The following is a 14,829-nucleotide window of genomic DNA, read 5'->3' on the forward strand; positions in this document are numbered from 1 at the left end:
CAGTGTAGGAGGGAAGCGTCTTCTCCACTTCCTTTGATCACGCTCTCAGGACTGCCGATGATTCACACACCTCATTAGCGTCCCTACTTCTTTCTCCGACACACCACATTCACATTTCTCTGAATGGAAAAATGCGTGACGGCAGTCTGGCACTTCGGCCCGAGTGTCCTTTCCAGGGACCTGCAACCAAATGGATATATTCAGAGGTTTTATCTGTTATACAGTGTTACTGCTGAAAGATAGATTTAATAAAAAGAAAAGCTGTTCTACACTCTACATCATTGTAGCAGCCATTTGTGTGTTGAAATATTTCAATATTTTCAAATCAGCAACTAGCAGAAAATTCATCCAGATTTTAATATCTATTTTCCACGAACTCTACATGTCTGTATCAGCACCATGAGGCTACATATGGTGATCACAGCATGAACCAAATTCACCCATCTGGTCGTCAGGTCACCTTTCGGACAACTGAAATTCTCTGTGTGGATGTTTGATAATCTAGTAGATCACCAGTAGCTAAATTCTCCAATGTAAAGGTTTAGTTATTTCATTCCACAGCTATATCCCTGGATTCTCTGAACTGATTGGCCAAAAGGTGTTCATTCATTTTCTCTCTATATATAAAATCTGTAGTAATCAGTCTGCAAAACAAATCGCATGTTGATATCCATGTGCTCTTTCTATGTTATGTTATAGTTTCCATAGTAACAGCTAAATCACATGGGGCACCTCTCAGTCAGCTCTCTCTAGTTCAGTAGTCAGGGCGCTGATCAGGTACTAAGGGTTGTCTCTATCGCAAAATAACTCTAGTGCACTGGAATGTTCGCTCCATAAACAATCCCACAATGCACCACAAAAACCAAGGAGCATCAGATGTTCTCTTACTGGACTGTGTTTATATGTGAGCGCCCCCCCCCCCACTATAATTTACACTGAGTATGAAACAATAATTCATTTAACTTGTAAAGTCACTGTCCAAAATTCAGCATGTGCTACACAAACAAATGACGTCATTGCATCCTTCTGTATTCGCTCACCAACTAAAATAAATAAAATAGACAAAGAGCAAATAGTTCTCTCCAGGATGGCTTAGTCTTTAAATATTACCAGCAGTGATGGTAATATAAAGCACATTGGCTGCATCACTGGATATTATTAACTGTAACTAAGCTTTCTTTAATGGGTTAATGGCTAAAGGGTCATATTATTTTATTATTTCTTTTGATCACTTAACCAACATAGCAAACAGCAGCTGTTATTTAAAATGACAGTTTGACCTCATAAGTAATCTGTCACATACCAGGCTTCTAGATTCCCAGAAACAGGACCTACACCAGCACACACAAACACTCTCATATTCAACTGTACTGTACATCTCTGCACTCACAATACACATTTTGAACACCACTTTTTTAATGCTTTTATCACTTGCTGTCTTCTATTTACAACCAAAGTATCTTTACTTCTACAGGACTGTGTACTGGTCAGTGCTGCTCTGTGTACATTACTGTGTGCTCTGCTCTGTCTTGCACCGTCTTCTGCTTCCGCACACACACATTTTATATATAACTGTGTTCATTTTTTACTTAGTCCCCAGTTTGGTATTATTTTATATAGCAACATGGGCCTGGAGGAACGTTGTTTCATTTCACGGTGTACTGCACCAGCTCTATATGGTTGAAAAGACAATAAAAGCTTCTTAACTTGATGTGATATATGTTAAAGTTGCTAACAACAAATACAGTAGTTGAAATCTGCTAGCTGACAAAAAAGACAGTGTTGTCATCTCCATTTGATGTTACGTGACATTACTGAGATTTTAGTCTATATTTTTATATGTAATAAGTATATAAGTATTTTTTTTATAAACTTCAGAAAACAAACACTGTAAAAAGATGACTTGATATAATATACATAATGTATATATATTGTGTGTGTGTGTGTGTGTGTGTGTGTGTGTGTGTGTGTGTGTGTGTGTGTGTGTGTGTGTGTGTGTGTGTGTGTGTGACTAGCTGGCTAACTCTCTAACTGATTTTTTTGGGATTTTTTCAGGTTAGCTAGATCTAAATATGTATTCAAACATTTCAGAATGTTAATCCATTTGAGGAAATATCTCAATACAAAAAATATCTTGCACTAAACGTCTTTACTAATGATGGCTGCATTTTGCTCTTAAACAAGTAACAGGCTTGAAAGTAACAGGGTGGTTTTTAAAGCTTAGAATTCCCCAGAATGCAGTTAACTTATGTTAATGACATGAGGACATTAAGCAAATGATGTATTATTTATCAGCCAATAGCAGTGCATGGCTGTCATCAACAGGAAGTTTAGTTGATGCACCTTCCTGTTGAACATGTGACATGCTCCATGCAATGCTCTTGTGTTCAGATGACAGGGTTTAGTGAAGATGAACTGAATTTGTTTCCCATAGTAGTGATTGTTCTCAGTATAACTATACAGTATATCAAGTATAGTTCTATTGAGCTGGGACGGAGCTACTAATAATTAATATGTGTTAAAAGATCATGTGCGTTGTTTTAAAAGACACTTTCTTATGATTTAAATGCATTTCATCTTTACTTTAGAAACGTACTTATGTGTGCATGAAATATCAGTGGGACACAAAGGACCTGATTAATGTTTTTAGGTCATTTGGAGAAACTCTGTCTAGCTGAATTAACCATCTAGGTATTTTTTTTTTAGCAAATAAATTTGAATCTGGTATTTAAATATAGTCCTATCCCAAGCCCTGTGTTCCATGAACTGAATATTTTTCACAGTTCAGCCACTGTAGCATGAGAGCATCTGCATAATTCTAGCGGATAAGCACTTTTGGTTCAGTATTAAATGGATGCATTGTTAGTGCTTTTGTTCCACACTTCAGCCACACACTCTTCTTCCAAACACATATAGACGAGACCAAAGGCCAAGGCCACAGGAGTGTGTAACTCCAGCTGGCCTGTTAACGTCTACTGTAGTACAGCTGCTTTCTCTTTCACAGTGTAAGCTCCACACCACTCACCCAGTGCTCTCTGAAAGAAAAAAAAAAAACAAGGGTGAGAGATCTGGGGTGAAAAAAAAGAAGGGGGGAAAAAGATGGAGGGGGTGTAGCGGTAGGCGTCTGTGAAAGGCATTAGGCAGCGATTGCCTCAGCACGCTCCTGGCTGTCTTTAATGAATCACTGAAGGAGAGAGAGAAAGAGAGAGGGAATAATCCATATAGAGAGCTAAAGGCAGTATGAGCCCTGCTGATAGGAGGGTGGGGGTCATGGCTGTGCTCTCTCAGTGCCCGAAAGAAAGGATTCATGCTAAAAGGGAAGAGATTTTTTTTTTTTAAGCATGCTTTTGTGGCAGGGAGAAAAGCGGCATCTGCTGTAACGGTGATCAGACTGCCAAGTCAGCGTGACCGCACTGTTTCATGAGGCCTGAGGCTTCACCACTCCCGCCCTCCACCCCCCAAACCACCCCCCCCCCCCCACTCATCCGTTGATCAGGAGGCGAGATCAATGAGGTAATGCCAGAGACGTCTTGGCTTACAGCAGCCGCCCAAACGGCCACTTCGGTTCAGCCGTATCTGTTCTGTGCATAACAATAGAAGCAGAAGCGAACCACTGAGTCGCTTCTACAGTTTGTCCATCTGTTTTTCTAGAGAGAGCTGAGGAAAGAAAAGCAAAAAACGATCCACACCGACATGCTTTATTGTGTTTCTGGAAATGCTGACTAACCAAAAACGAGGCCACTCTACTTGTCTTTTTTTTTAATTATGCTCCAAAGGCAGGAGATGCAGCAAAACGAGGCAGTCAGGAAATGATGATTAGCACGCCCCGCTGAGCCAAATCAAGGCCAGAACTGATAAACAGCCCACAGGCCACAGCACAGCACGCAGGAACTTTAGTTAAACAGCATACAAGGTGTTTTGAGGGTAGGCGTCAATATGTCTTTCTCTGTCTCACACACACAGTGGTAATCTTTTTCAAATTACCTTAACAGATCAGTCTCAAGCTGTAGTCTGAGCGGTCCAATGAAATTTTAATATTAGTTGGTTCTTTTATATGGTGCTGTTCTCGATCATGTTTATTACCCTAAATGCTTTGCGAGGATATATCCAATACTGCAGTAAGCATTGAGTCACTTTATAAATGTAACATTTAAGTCATTGTATAATGAAATAAAGATGAATACGGCTGTTGTATTTTAATATGGGTTTGAAAAAGATTCTCTGCATAAAAAAAATAAATATTAATATTTTACTACTCATACACTTCACTAGTCACACCACAGCATCTAGAGAACTTCTGCCTTTATCTTTAGCCCCAAGGGGAAAGGGAATGGACATGTACTTGACCAAGGGATGGATAGACCTGCATTCAGATTAGTGAACATACCACACCCAACATAATGAGCATTTCAGCAGATTCTGCTTCATTATGAGCAGAATACAGCCAGCTATTGACCAAATAAAGACAATCAAAAAAATGAAATAAAATCAACACTGAGGATAAAGACACTAATGTACATTTTCGGTTTTGTCTAGTGGTCTTGATATATTTTTTTTTAAATGGCCTTCTTCTACACTCGAACAATGACAATAAACTAGAATAGTGTATTGTTTTATTTTTGAATCTTTACCGAAATATGACCAACACAATATATTATGTCTGTGATGGGTTGGCACTCCATCCAGGGTGTATCCTGCTTTGATGCCCGATGACGCCTGAGAAGTTCGGATAAGAAAATGAATGAATGAATGAACGAATATATTATGTCCACTGATTCACTAAGATTTGGCTAATAATCATGCTGGTATTGTTTTGTGTTTTTTGTTGTTGATTTTTCGTCTTCAGTAAGTTGTGTACTGAACGGTACTGCAAAAAAATATAGAATTTTAGTAGGTGAAAATATTTGGAATATAGTTATTTGCTAGCATTACCTATTATAAGTTTACATAATAAACCTATTTCTATTTATTTGTTTGTTTTTTATTAAATAAAATATTTTTTTTTTGTTCTAGTAGTGGACAAATTGCAGAAAATATCTGCCAATTACTATTTCAAGACTGAAGTAATTTTCAGGAATAGATTTTGTCTAATCTAATCTAATCTAATCTAATCTAATCTAATCTAATCTAATCTAATCTAATTGATTTTAAGGTTTCTTGAAATCGTATATAAGGAAAACTGACGATTCAACATATTTTACCTTGCTTAAATGTATTACACCCTGGATCAGACACCAGAAACCATTTCATACAATATTGGAATCTTCAAGAATTTATTGTTTAAAACCATTATGATTTTATACAGAATTTTTAACCATTCTTTATGTTTTTGATCCATTATTTTCATTTGACACTCAGCATCTAATGTATCCGTTTTACTAAAAGCCTCTTAAATGATCTGCTGTTTATTACACAGCATACAGGACATAAAGTGTTCATTACAGGCATGCACACTGCAGATGCTGACCTTCATATGAAGCCTCAGGACATTTCAGGTCACTCAGACTCTATTTCTTGTTATCCAACTGTAAAATGTTCTTCACGTCCCAGGTTTTTACTTATAAAAATGCCTTTATATTTTACTGTTTTCAGTACTAAAGGTACAAGGACACTGCAGAAGACGATTTGGTAGCAAATACCACTTACATTAACAACTTTATTTTATCTGGACTACCTAAGCTTTTTAAAACTGGTATAAATTAGACAGCATGTCTGAATTAGTCACACAGATCTAATTCAGATAAAGCATACGTGATGGTCAGTATCACTCACAGTAACCTTTCATTCGCTTCATTATTCTGAGATAACGCTCGTACTTCTAACTTAAGTACCTGCTGATCACCTTTTATCAAAGCAGACGCAAGGCCATTAGCCTCCTGTGTAATCGTTTGCTTTTTGGAAAAAGTCTTGTTGGAAAAAGTCACTGAAGGTCAGCGTGAATTTTAGGATGTTTTAGGATGATTTTCTGTGGTTTTAGTTATGATTTACCTGTTTGGGTTTCCTCCTGACCTCACAGATCCAGACATTTGTAAACTCTCCAAAGAAGGTCATGAAGCATCCCAAGGAGCCCCCTGACCTTGTCTCATTTTAATAACATCATCCACTTTGCACGTCGTAAATCAGTGCAGTTGTCTGAGATAAAGCCATAGAGGAGCTGTCTGACCCCATACAATCTGCACACTCACCGCACACTTACTCTCTCACTAGCCCAGTCCTATACTGCCAGAATGTGCCCTTGCCCTATTTTAGCCAGGAGATGTTATGAGTTACAGTTTTGGAATTTTGCGATAAATAGCCAACAAATAAACTGTAAATTTTAATAGTGGAACAGACCCCCTAATGACCAATTTCTATCGTGTCATTGTGGAATTTTAAACATTACCACAGATTAGCCTGAATGACCTCATTATTAGCAGTCCAGGATCGATCATTTGACATATTAAGCTACAGCCTTTACCTTTTTTTTAATGATTTTCCTTAGGCAACATTTAATGTGCTTCAGTCAAGCTGCTGATTTGAGGTTATGAACCGTTGAAGATTTCATTTCAAATAGCCATGGGTCACTTTTCCACACACTTGAACAAACAGGTTTGTGGAGTCATTTTTTTTTAAGTGTTTTAAATACACAGAGCAGATTTCTGGCCTTTCACTCATTCCTGCTCTTGGGTGAAGTTACTCCTTTAAAGACATTGTTAAAATTCTTATTTATAAAAATAGGCTTTCATATATATATATATAATATAGCTAATATATATATATATATATATATATATATATATATATATATATATATATATATACTATATATATATAGTATATATCACACTCATATATGTGTCCAGAATGTTCTTCTTCACACTGTTATAATAACCTACACTATTCTGAGAAGGATTTTCACTAGATTTTGATCCGTGATTTCTGTTCATGTTCATGTTAAATGTGCATTAGTGAGCTGAGGAGTTGGATGAGGAAGTCTGGGGTGCAGTCTGTGTTCCAGTTCAGAGTCAGTTCAATACTGACTCGAAATTCAATTGAATTTTATTTGTATAGCACTTTTAACAATGAACATTTTCTAAAAGTTTATTATACAAAGATTAATATTATACAGAAGATTAAGATTAATATTAGACTTATATTTAAATGTGTTTGTATTTATCCCCAATGAGCGAGCCTGGGGCGACTAAGGTGACTGTGGCAAGGAAAAACTCCCTCAGATGGAAGAGGAAGAATCCTTTAGAGGAACCAGACTCAAAGGGGAACCTCATCCTCATTTGTGTGACATGTTCTTTCTACAGTCATATACAGTCTGACAATTGTGTATTTTTTAGGTTGTTTCCTCAAACACCACATGTAGTTGGCATCTCCTCGTTGACTTCTGTGCATCATCCAAAGGAGCACTTGTTTTGGACAGATTTGAGGATTTGAGGATCTTATTTCCAGTGAAAACACTCAATGATAGTCTACACAATTGTGTATTTTGTTGCAATGGTTTGGGTCAGGGGTCCACATACATTTGTCCATGAATTGTACATTCCTACTTGATTCAAGCATAGTAGAATCCGAAACAGAAGAGAGTTGGCCTGTATTTTGTTTTAAAGTGGAACTGTTTTCTTCTGCTTTCTGTATTTCCAGCTTTCCAGAACAATTCTGAACAATTCAAAACTTTGGGAGGCTTGGGTTCATTGCATGAATTAAGTGTCACTTATCCTTATATAATAGCAAATGTGCTTTAAACTTTAAGATAATTTATCTTGTGAATTTACTAGTAACATTATATTCCCTTATTTGTTCATTTCTTAATTTGTTATTGTATGAACAGCCCCTGAGAAAAAGTGTCATAGCTCTAAAACAAAACTCACTATGTACATTCCAGTCACTTAAAAGCCCTTGGTCAAACATTTAAAATGAAGTAAAAATTGTAGAATTTAGATGTTTCACCAAACATTTTCTTTCAAAATTGCCATACTTCTGCGGTGTTCTAAAACCACAGCAATGTTGCTGTACATGATCCACTTGTACAAACAGCCCACACCACACACACTACTGTTTCTGTGTTACTGCTGTGCTGAGAAACAGCCACCACCCAATATAATACCTACTTAGCGGTGGTCCTATGCTGGTGCTTTTCCACTGATGAGGGTTGACAAATTATGCAGAGTAACAGATTGGATACAGAATACAAAGTGGCATCAAGATGTACAAAGTGGCATCAAGATCATGGTAGGTGGACCTGCAGCTTCAGCAGCACTTTAATGTTAATAAAAAAAAATAAAAATAAAGGTCAAAAAATACAATGTATGATTTAGTGAATTGTTTGAAAGATATGTAGTATTCTGATCACTTCCTTTTATCCCTATATAAATGGATTTCAATACGTCTTCACATTTTTGCTGCTGACCCAGTTTTTCTGCATGTCTCCTCCCTTTAAATTCAGTATAAGTTCCATTGGCTCTGATTCATTTTGAAACAGAAAGAAAGTTGTCTGCTTGTGTCTAGGACTTTAGAGATTACTCCTCTAAGCGTACAGTCAGCTTGTTTTTGGTAACTGCACCTCTCCAAGAGATGATCAATTATTTGTCAGTGTCTTTATATTAATGTTAAAGAAACGGAACCTGCAGGGCCAGTTCTGAAGAAAGACATATTTTCCATCTGAGTTATCAAGCATTTCACCATGCACTTCCTCATCATGTTTTGTAAAAAGCCTTTTGTCTCAGAATCAGGCCTTGCTATATTTTCTTTTTGCTTTTCTTTCATTGCCGAGTGCTGCGTGTATCCTCCCACGCGGCTGCTCTCCCGCCGGAGAGAAGAGAACTTGTTACTGACAGGGACGTTTGCATTAATGCCCATTTTCTTCTGACTAAGTGGGAACTGTCTGCGTGTTTTAAAGTGAGCTGTGACTCGCAGAGTGCCACTAGACGCTCTTTTGTTCAGAAACATCACTTGAAATTTATACATGTTGCAGTTTGCACAAATGATGGTGGCTAGGAAGCTGTAATAATGGCAGCTTTGTGTCTTTATAGATATGTATGTAAGTATTTAATAAAACGGTTTTATTACATTTGTTTTATAAATATTTAAAAACTCAGATGTATTTAATGTGTAATTATAATATTATAAATGATACATTATACCTATTTTGCCTTTTTAGCATCCTGTACAATTAGCTCATTTTAATTGACTTATATCAAGAAGAAAGTCAAGATATTGCGAGAAAGGATACGATTTTAAGTGTCTCTTAACCCTTTTTACCAGTTCACTGACATTCGACTTAACAGATATTTTCAAACAATATAAACAAATGAATTATTTTATAACCTCAAGTCTGACATAAAATTAGTCAAGACACTGTTGGCTTTCAGTGTGAGACATTTTTACCTTTGTTTGAACAGCCTGGAGAATCTCAGAGAGCAGAAATTGGCTTGATATCATCATTTGAAAAAATCTAAACATTTGTCAGAAATAAAAAAACACAAACTATTTTTGGATTTTTTTTCTGTGACAATAATGCTTCTGGTAGGTAAAAACAAAATCTTATGAAAAACTAAAAAAATTGAAAGCACTGAGCATTGTGGAGTGTGACATAAGTTGGCCTCTAGTGACTGCACTGACTTCTCTCTTTACCAGAGGCCAAATTATGGAGTAAGCAATGGCACTGTAAAATCTGCCCCTCATTTAGATCAGTCAGATCTTACGTCCACCAAATCTGGTCTGGCGGAGGAACCTGAGATTCCATGTGATCTTTTTGACTTTACTCATGACTCAACCCTAGAGTTTCAGAAAAAGAAATCTGTAACTTACTGTATTTTTTGTCTTCATGTACTTTTGCCTCTAAACCGGAAATCATATACTGGCTTGCCAACAAGCTGGATTGTTATTATATAATTACACTGTGTGCTAGAATCCTAAATATTGATGTCAACCCCATGCTTATAACATCTTCTCATGTATCGTCTCTTCATCTGAATTTAGGAACCTTTTAATGAAACATTAAGAAAATATAGAGCTGAAAGAAAGCTAACCAGGGTTTTCCAATCCAATCCTCAGAAACATCTCAAAGATGTGGTAACACACAATTTTCTCCTATCGGAGGATGCACATCACAGATAATTTGACAGATGGAATGAGTCAGTTTACAATCTTCTAGTGTCATGTCTGTGTCGTGTTTTGACATAATCAACACCTCGGTTCAAGTGTTACATTGACTACTGTGGGAGTGAAGCCCATTTAGATATTAATCTAGTGTTTAAAAAAATCTTATTAACAGAGGCTGGTGCATTTGATAAACAGGCTTCTTATGTATGTGACATGACCTTTGCAGAAAATGAAAGCAAGTTTAGAAAGTAGTTAAAACTGTATTTTTATGATCAAATGTGGTCAAAATGTGATTTTTCAGCTTATTTGGCTGTTGGCCAGATTTCTGCCACATGGACATCTGTGGGGTTTTCCCACACCACCCCACCACACCCCACCACACCACATCACACATGTCTGACATCCTGACAAACATTTTAATGATATTCTCTGTTTATCATTTAAAGCTTGATTGTTTATAATGTGTCATTTCTCATTTTGTGGTTTTCCAATCACATGAGGTATACTTTATATCCTCTGCAGGAATATTTTTAGAAATTCAGCAATTTTTTGATTCATTTCCACTTGCGGAACCAGGACACATTGTACATCCCGGAACCTTCTTCATTTCTGCTACATGAAACAGACATCATATGTCCTGAATGTTTCAATATGTGCCTTTCCATATTATTCCAAAACACATACAACAAATACAGTTCTGTTTCAGTCGAGAACTGTATCTGAAGGATAGTTCAGCAAGTCCACTGCCTTGATGATTCAGCAATGGGGGAGAGAGAGAGAGAGAGAGAGAGAGAGAGAGAGAGAGAGAGAGAGAGAGAGAGAAGGGAAAAGGGACTTTCCCCACTTTTCATTCAGAGTATACTCCTCCTCTCTCTCTCTCTCTCTCTCTCTCTCTCTCTCTCTCTCTCTCTCTCTCTCTCTCTCTCTCTCTCTCTCTCTCTCTCTCTCTCTCTCTCTCTCTCTCTCTCTTGCTCTCTCTCCAGCGTTCCACCATCAGCCTTATGCTTTTGATTCCTGTCATCTGTAATTGGAGCTCTCGTTCTGCAAACTGCTCTTGCATGCCGGTGGCTGTTTCCACTTTTTCCTGACAGTTGCTGATAAACACTTCATTCCTTTGCTCAGATCCGAATTCGGCCAGGCTTCCGTTGTTTCGGCTCCAGCTCACCGATTTAGGTACTGCTGATCCAGAGCTGGCTTTATCGTGTACATGCTTAGCTTAGAGTGGCAAGATATATGGCTTGGAATACATACTGAAATGGCCTGTACCAATTATGCGTATGAAAAAGGAGCAAAGATTTAATGATGCCTATAAAAATGGCATGTAGCTGTGCTTCATAAACTTGTGATTTATCCAAAATGGTTCTTAGACTAAACCAGCAGTCACATTATATTTACACTCTTTATTTGTTTGTCATTATATTTATACTCTCTATTAATTGATTGCAAAAAATTTAGGCAACAATCATATGATTTTGGACAGAATATTCTAGCAATGTTAGCTAACTAGCTTGTGTCTTTTTTGTTTGTTTTTACGACTGTAAGAAATAAGCAACATAAAAAAAAATAGTCATCGGTTTAGCATAAGCCCAACTAAAATATAATTATAGCTCATTAAAAGAGTTTTATTTTGCTGTTTGAGAGACATAATAATATCCATAAACATAATATTAATTTTTCAATACATTTTTCAGCTCATATTCTGCTGGAGAGTGAGTGACTTTACATTTACCGAAGTTTTTTAATCACATGAGGCAAATTTTCACACTGCATGAAAAATTTTCCGGGGACTTCCAGGAAGCTTTTTTCTTCTCTTTCTCCTCCTCATACAGGTTGTTTCTGTGAAATGAAATTGCTGCTGTGAATGCTGCTGATTAGTCAAGCACAAGTTTAAAGGTCTTTGTGCTATAGCTAAACCATTAGCTTTAGTGACTTTAACCACTGTAACATGTACCTTATGGACAAGAGTTCATGTCAGACCGGCTCTCATAGTGCCTGCTGTACAGTACACTATGTCTTTAAAGATTAGTCAAATAGGCAGACATAATTCTGTGACATACTATGTGATAACACATGCTCCTTTAGCGATTCATATTTGAATGAAGAAAAGTATGTTAGAAAATTCGGTTGCATGTAAAGTCATCCATTCATACAGTGAATTGGGCTTTAGACTGATCTGCTCTGTAATTATTGGTCTTCTTTTAAGGTATAATTTAACATCATCTGGACATTCTCTGATATCGAGGCAGCAGAGGTGATTTAAGCTAAGGTTCAGATGATATCTTAGTGAACAGGAGGTTGTGAGTTCAGAATCCAGAACTGCAAATGTTGCCTGTTTCAGGAAAACTTTTATCCAGCCTTCACACGCAGGGTAAATGGAAGTCCTTTATTTTCAATATGTGTTGATTTATGACAAAAAGCAGATCGGATATTGGCAGAGTGAGCAGGGCGACGTCATGAACAAAGTTTTACAAAGGTTAATTTATCAAATGAACAGCAAGCAATATGGAAACTATCAACAGGAGTAAGATTAAGGACAAATCATTTCATGTGAAATAGGGAGAACACAAACACATTGTTTCTATCTAGCTTATTAATTATGATGATTACATGAACAAGAGGCTTACAAATATAACTCTGACATAAATAAATGTAAAAATAAAACTAAACAAAAGTATCATACGAATAGCTTCATCCAACCCCAACAGCTTCAATTGACCACTATATATACTGTAGGTGATCACAGGTTTTTACCTGGGTCGAGGTCTGATGATGATGAAGGATATAAACTCAAAGGGGTCCAGTCTTATTTCTAAGGGTCTGAATGGATGCAGGTTTCATTCCAATCAAGCAGGAGCTACACTTAGTTCCCCCAGTTTAATCAGTTGATCTTGGCTTTCAGTAGACTCAGGTATGGCTTCTGGTTGGCTGGAATGAAAACTTGCACCCACACTCACCCGTTACGTATAAACTCGGACACCCTTGCTGTAGTATGTGGAAATGTTTTATCATAAGATAAAGGTGATCAGTCAAAAGGACAGTGTATTGATTTGAAGTGACCTTTCCCTTTTCAACAACAACAAAATGTCTCCTCTAATATAGCCAGAATTTTATTCTTGTTAATTTGTTGTCCATCTATAGCTGTCCAGGGATCAAAACTGTTTTTTTCTCAGTTAATGAAGAGAAGTACAGATCGGTCTCAAATAAATTACCTGAACTGCTGTGATAAATCTTGATTATTATGTGAGGAGAGAAATCAGAAATCAGAGTTAACTGTGAACTTCTTAGCTCTATAAATTGCTTAGTATCTGCTTCACTCTAAATAACGCATCTGCCAAATGAATCAGAGCACCTATAGATACAGAATCAGATTAAAGTGTGCTTGATGGAGTAACACACCTCAAAACAGCGCTGGTCTGATTCATCACAGCAGTAAAAGCTTCTTCAGCAATGCTTTGTAAAATTGTGATCCTGACTAACCATAGACTCCTTGTAAATTTGTACTGATCAAGGTTGAGTCATTGCAGCAGTCGCAAGATCTGCGAGATCGTGTTCAATTAGGAGCCAAGGACATCAGTTTGGGCTCATCTCTCTCTCCCTCTGTTTCTCTCTTGTTTTTTTGTCCCCATAGGCCCCCACCCCCCCCCATGCCAGAATGATTTCCATCTGGGCTGAGTCCCAGCCAGGCAACTTCTCAATTACCACAGAAAGTAAGAGACATGGCGAGAGAAACAGGGGGAGAGGGAGAGATAGAGAGAGGGGGAGAGGAAAAGAAAGACTCCTGTCTTCTCCAAGATGGATCCAGCCCCTCCACCCACACACCTTCTCATGGATTCTGGCCAAATACCACAAAGGAAATGAGAGAGAGAGAGAGAGAGAGAGAGAGAGAGAGAGAGAGAGAGAGAGAGAGAGAGAGAGAGAGAGAGAGAGAGAGAGAGAGAGAGATTGTCAGCAGGAGTGGAACACTGGATCTCTCTCTCTCTCTCTCTCTCTCTCTCTCTCTCTCTCTCTCTCTCTCTCTCTCTTACCTCACCCCCTCCCCTTGCTTTCTTCCTGAGGACTAATGAAAGGAGAGGAATGTTTATATATCTGAATTTGCCCTTCTCCTTCTTAGCTTCTACGATGGATTTCATAAAGTGCCGCTCTCCAAACAACCTGGACGAGATGCTTCTGAGTAGGAGAAATGGGGCAAAACAGACAAAGGGCAGTGTATGTGTGTGTGTGTGTGTGTGTGTGTGTGTGTGTGTGTGTGTGTGTGTGTGTGTGTGTTTCCTATATTTCTAAAGACATGCATAATCCTCAGACATAAAACATCATCTCTTTACACACCAACTCAGTCACCACATAATGTCATAGGGAGACATAAACATTTATGGATCTTAATGGAACTCTGAGCTGCAGTCACACAGACTGCTTACATTTCAGTATATATATCTTGGCTCTCTGGGCTGTTTAATATATGCACTTTTTGATTAACACGTCCTTATTGTTTCAAATCGATGGGTGGCCCTTGATGGAAATGTAATTAACTATTTGCAAACTTTTTCATAGGATGTAACCTTTATATTGTTGCTAAATGTTTGAAATCTCATACTTTTGCACTGTTCTACATCAAGTTCACTTCAAGTAAGTATAATCGAATGATGGACACTTCATCTGATAAAGCTAGTGCTGTCACATTCCTTGCACTTGACATTGTTTGCCATGTTATAATTTTTTTGTAAAACAGAAAGACAAACA

The sequence above is a fragment of the Tachysurus fulvidraco genome, chromosome 2, assembly GCF_022655615.1.
Source record: "Tachysurus fulvidraco isolate hzauxx_2018 chromosome 2, HZAU_PFXX_2.0, whole genome shotgun sequence".
NCBI classification, from domain to species: domain Eukaryota; kingdom Metazoa; phylum Chordata; class Actinopteri; order Siluriformes; family Bagridae; genus Tachysurus; species Tachysurus fulvidraco.